Source organism: Cynoglossus semilaevis, chromosome 5 (genome assembly GCF_000523025.1).
Source record: "Cynoglossus semilaevis isolate Cse_v1.0 chromosome 5, Cse_v1.0, whole genome shotgun sequence".
Classification (NCBI taxonomy): Eukaryota; Metazoa; Chordata; class Actinopteri; order Pleuronectiformes; family Cynoglossidae; genus Cynoglossus; species Cynoglossus semilaevis.
Genome location: NC_024311.1, coordinates 14,225,980 through 14,231,457, shown reverse-complemented (window position 1 = coordinate 14,231,457; position 5,478 = coordinate 14,225,980). Strand labels below are relative to the sequence as shown.

Genomic DNA, 5,478 nt, shown 5'->3' with positions numbered 1-5,478 from the left:
AAATTAATTTAGTACAGAAAAAAATTAAATTGACCTCAATGTAGTTAGAGAATGTATTACATTTAGCAGAAACTAGTGAGGTTCTGCAGAGACTAATACATATTAGGCTAAATATGGTAACTAAAATAACAAAAAAATATATATATTTAAAGGTTAAAAAGGACAAACAAAACATATTTGTAAATTCTAAAAATCTAAAAAAAAAAGACAAAACTAAATATCTACGATTAAAACAAAAAAAAAAATCATTGTCCATGTTAAATATGTTTTGGAGCATTTTCTGACCCTGGGGCCAGACTTTGGACACGCCTGACTTGTAGGATGTTTCCCTTTAGCCCAGAGCTGATGAGAGCCGTGAAATCATATCAGTTTCCGACTCTTTACCATTATTTTAAATCCATTGGTCACATTTGAGTCTGCATTACTTCATTAGACAAAGAAAACACGGAGCGACGCAGGAGAGATGAGCAAGCTGTGAGTTGTGAAGCGTTTGCGTGCATGTGTGCGAGGCCACCCAGCTGCACAGCTCATTACTTTCAGCAACACATTACTTCATGTTTCAGGCTAAATATCATTACACAAACCCCCCATTGATCAAGCGGGCCGCGAGTGCAGCGCGGCTGATGACAAAATACCACAAATGTGATACTGTGTCCTGTAACGTGATCTATGTTTTTGTTCTCATTTCAGAGGCGTGCACGCCCTGCTCGCTCCGTGGCATGTGCCTCATTTAGAAATCAAGCCGGGATCATTAGAAAGATCTTTCTCCTTCTCTCTCTCAGTAGTGGCCAACACGTTCACAGACATCAACAGATGTCAAATTACTCCACAATTAGTCCACTGGGCCTCATTGCACCGCTGCATTGTGTGCTTTTGCTAAGCGAAAGCATAGAGGAGCATGCTTTGATTTCTAGGAGATGACAAGTCATCCATCAAGCTGAACCAGCACTCTGCCCACTCACTGCACAGGATAGAAAGTCTACAAACCCCTGTTCACTAATGGCTGGCTGTTTAGTTAAAAAAAAAACAAAAAAAAAAACGGTATTGTCCTGCTAAAAATCAAACTAACAATTAAAACGTTTGAGTTAATTTCAATCAAACCAAATAAAATTAAGATACAAAATTAATGAAACAAAATAACTCAGTTCTGCCTGTGTTCATAAACAAATACTCACATTAAAACTAAGGCACATTTTCCAGTGAGTAAACACCTGCATTTGAATAAAGAGACTCAATTAAATGATATTTTTATTCGGATTAGCTAAGCTAGTTTAGCTGATAAGACTTACAGTAGAAAAACCAAAAGACGTTTTTATGTTTTTATGTGATGAAGCAGGAATAAATAAATTAGTATAAATGTGTATAAAGCAGATCCAGATGAAAATGTGTGGGTGGGTCAACAAATTCTAAAACATATGGTAATAATTTTTTTGTTACATTTTATTTGGTCAGGTTTTTCAATACTCAATAAAAACCTTGAAATTGTAACCATGCCACCTTGCAACAGTGTTTTTTTAAACTTTGACATGTTTTAAATAAAAATAGAAAAACAAAACTACAATAATGATAATAATAATTTAGTAAGTCAAAATTATCTAAACAGGTTACACAACTACAAGTTTACCTGGTTTACTAAGAGAATAACTCTACAAATTCTCAAATCACTGTGAAGATAATTACTAAGGTTCAAAAACATGATTTTCTACAATTTAGTTTTCATAAAAAACAAAAAACAAAAGCTGTGTGGACCCATTGTTTTCTTTCTCTCTTCACTGTGATCTTCCGTCTCACTCTCTTCATCCTGACCTCACTCCACTTGCTCCCTCTCTGCCCTCTCTGACTTTCTATCCCCTCCTCCCTGTCACTCTCAGTCAGCACGAAAAAAGGTCATTGCGAGAGTCGGCCCAGAGAAAGAACAGGAGAGTAAACAGGGGAGAGAGATCAAGAGCGTTTTACACCCGGTATAAATATTTGTAGAAATGTGGCTGGAACACGTGGAACACACATGAAGGAGGAGAGGAGAAAAAAAAGGGAAGAGAGAGAGGGAGAGAGGGAGGGCGGGGAGAACATCGTGGCTGTAGGATTTCTGCACACATGAACACAAGAGCCACATCGAAGCGTGGACTTGTACACAAATCTACAAAGTCTTTCTCCTGCTGATGGCATTCGGGGTAGCAGAGCAAAGACCACCCTCCAACCAAAGAGCTCCTGGTACAAATGCTGCAGTCAGTAATGCTGCAGTGTCCTTGACTGCCGTATCAAATGCCTCCTGCTCCAGATGCTTCATATGAAAAACTTCCCATGTGTAAATCAGCTCAGCTGTGATGATTATTACTTTAAGAGTCAGAATATAATCTCATGGTGAAATTATGCTGGATAATGTGACTTGCAGACATGTTGGAGAGCTTTAACTGGCTGTCATCAGAGAGGCCTGTCAGGCCCCTGTCAGCTGACGGACCGCTGAGTTCAAATTGCACACAGCTGCTTTCAGTCTCGACACCTCAGCCCTTAATGACTGATAAATGTGCACGCGCCAGCGCACATGCACGCACACACTCTGTTGTAATGCTTCTGGGGTTCCAGACTGTGATGGATGGACAGGTGAGAAGACCCCGGTGCAGGGAGTGTGAGAGTGAATGTGAAGCAGCCGGGTGTTGACAGAGAGATAAGTCTGTATGTGTGGACGGCAGATAACAGGACAGAGAAGTGGAGACCTGATCTCATGTGTCAAAGATGGACACCGATCACGAGATGAAGCAGTGATCAAGGCATTGTAGGAGCAAACTTTTTTTTTTTCAGAACTCTCTCTCTTTTTTTTTTTTAACTTTGCACGCAGGAACCACTTTTGATTTCATCACAGCACATACCACTGATGAATGATGAAACGGTATTTTGTTTGTAAATTTATGTTTGCAGTGAGTTTGGGGTTTGAACTGTCTTTTGGAAAAGCACAAGGTCATAATTAACTTAGTTCGTAATTGAGGGAAAAAACTGTCAAAAGTGCCAACAACTGGACTGTGAAATTAGCGAACTAAACTGGAAGAGTTGTCACCAGCCTAGTTGCCAGGTTTACTTGTTTTAAGCAGTTTGTTTCTGTGAATTCCCTTAAAAAATGTTGATACCTTTGGGTAACACTTTTAGGCCTTGTTTATGAAGTCTGCCTTTTAATGCTAGGCTAAAAAAAAAATCACAGACTATTGAAAATTAATTGGTTTCTTTCTCATTCATTGTAAAGCCACAATTGTCGTTGGTTGGTGCGTCGATGATTTGCTTATCTTATAAAATCTGGCAACGTTGGTCTCCCGACGCACAGTGGGCGGAGTCTAGTACTAATCTGCTTATAAATAATAATTGCACGCTAAACTTACGTTTTTTTTTCTTCAAAAAAACAGCTGGCCATTTAATTGGATAGCTAAGTAAAACACTAACAACAACATGACAAATATAAATAAATTGTTTTTAAGCACGGAGCTTACGCCTTGACGTGGAACGTCTTAAACGTGGATCGACGTAAAAACTGATGACGCAGTTTGTAAATAATCATGAACTGGCGGCGCGGCTAGTTGTTGTTGGCTAACGGCTATACTTTACGAACGAGTTTGTGGAAATATTTAAATGGAGTCGAATAAAGTCTTGACTTTGACTTATGGCAACACTGAGTAAGGAAAAGTAGAAGGATTTCTTTGTTCAAACCACCATATCAAGAGGAGAAACTACTAAAACTACTTCCGCTGCTGCTGCACCTGTTACAGAGATTGTGGGATATGGAGGTTCCTGTTAGCTGAGCCGGAGAGGTCCCATAGCCGGGTAGGTAAGTATAATGAAATATGTGATTTAAATAAAATGGCTGCTAATGGGACCGTGGTCAATGAAGCTAATGTTTTGTTTTTTGCTAATTTTTATTGTTTTGAAACTGTCTGGTTTTATTTTCTACATTTATTACTAAAAATGATTTTTTTTAAACTGTACCTGCACTGAAGAAATGTCTTTATGGCTAAGCTGGGATATCAATTGCGGGTTTTAATTCGCTTTGGGAGAATTGTTGAAAGTATGTGATAATGAAATGAAAGAATAATATACTAAATAATACTGTATAAAAATAGCAATTTATTAAGTTAGAGATACATTTCACGAGATGGCAGGTACTCTTATCCTGCAGTAAAAAAGTCACCAGTTTGTGAGTCCTTTTGGAAGAAAAGAAAAGTGCATGTGATACATGAAGAGACACCTGTGGCTTGCCATTAAGAGAAATACTGCATTATGATAATTGCAAAAATGTAGGGTTTGCCCAAAGTCATTATTTAGTTTATTAACTGCTCTTTATTTTTTTAAGAAAATCTCAGAGGGACATGCATCTCTTTGGAGCAACATCCATCAAAGTGCTGCAGCTTGACCTTCACAAGAGTAGGACTGATTACAATGAAGGTAACTTTGCTATTCGTTAAGTTTTTATATTTTTCTTTAAGAGAATTACTCTGAAGGTCGATGAAATATGAACAGTTTCCTCTAGACACACTCACTTTTGCTTAATGTATTAGAAAACAATTTTTAAACTAAAAATAAATATTGGTTTTGTTGGAATTTGGCCATGGTTGCTATCATATCTACCTTGACAGCCACTGGCTGGGGACCATTCACTTGCTCTCTTCCGTTGCACTGCTGATCATCACTGCTGCCATAAAAGGAGGGAAACATCCTGTGAACTCAGACACAGACAAGAAAAGAAAAAAGATGGTAGCTCTCTGTGTCCCTCTGTATTAGTCACATTCTCACTGAACTCTGTTCTGCCGCTGTTTCCACTTTCCTGACTCTGTCAGCGAGTATACAAAAAATCTACCAAAAGTATATGTCAGAGTTGGGTGTAGGCCTTTTTTTTAACCTAAAACTATCAAAGACATACGTGCTGTTTAATTCTATTAATCCTTTTTGCACACTTGAGACTAAATCCACTTCCACTCCTTCACTGGTTTTCACAGAGTCAAAAGAGTTAAAAGACCACCATTAGCCTGTGTCTTCTCAGTTCAGCCCAGTGTAACCCCCTGGCCACTTGTCTAAGGCTTCAGATGTCCTCCTCAGCACAGGGAAATTGAGTGGTGAACAGATAAAGATACTAGTTGAGTAGATCTGGTATGAGCTGATGGGGTTTGGGGGTGGGGAGGGAGTCCCAGGAGCATGAGGGTCATTTAGCTGCTCTCTCTGGTTTGGCAAAGGAATGTCAGAAACAGCCATGATGGATTGTAAAGTCTTAGCCTGTGTAGTATAATTAGAAGTGTTTGATCCTATGTCATTTGTATTTGTTTGGAAGAAAAATAAGATCAGGAATACGTTCAGTCTGATCAAAGGGAGTGTGTAACGGCTGCTGGTAGAAAGTCGGCAAACTGGGTAAAATGTGTGTGGAGAAAATGTTTTATAGGTAGCAGTTGTTACGCTTGCACATACATTGTTTTGACTGTGACTGAAACTGTGATAAAGCAGGAC

The 5,478-nt window shown here is 38.8% G+C and overlaps 1 long non-coding RNA gene across 2 annotated transcripts in view; it reads left to right on the top strand.

The window, feature by feature from the left end:
- The first annotated feature begins 2,781 nt into the window (after positions 1-2,781).
- The window catches only part of LOC107988563 (uncharacterized), a 64,028-nt gene continuing 61,331 nt past the window's right edge, over positions 2,782-5,478 (top strand). The window contains exons 1-3 of one of the 2 annotated variants that reach the window (XR_003049711.1): positions 2,782-3,811; positions 4,334-4,425; positions 4,617-5,462. This is a non-coding gene — a long non-coding RNA (uncharacterized LOC107988563). Of the gene's footprint in view, positions 3,812-4,333; positions 4,426-4,616; positions 5,463-5,478 lie in introns of those variants that run through there. The other variant, XR_001760038.2, reaches the window with a different exon arrangement.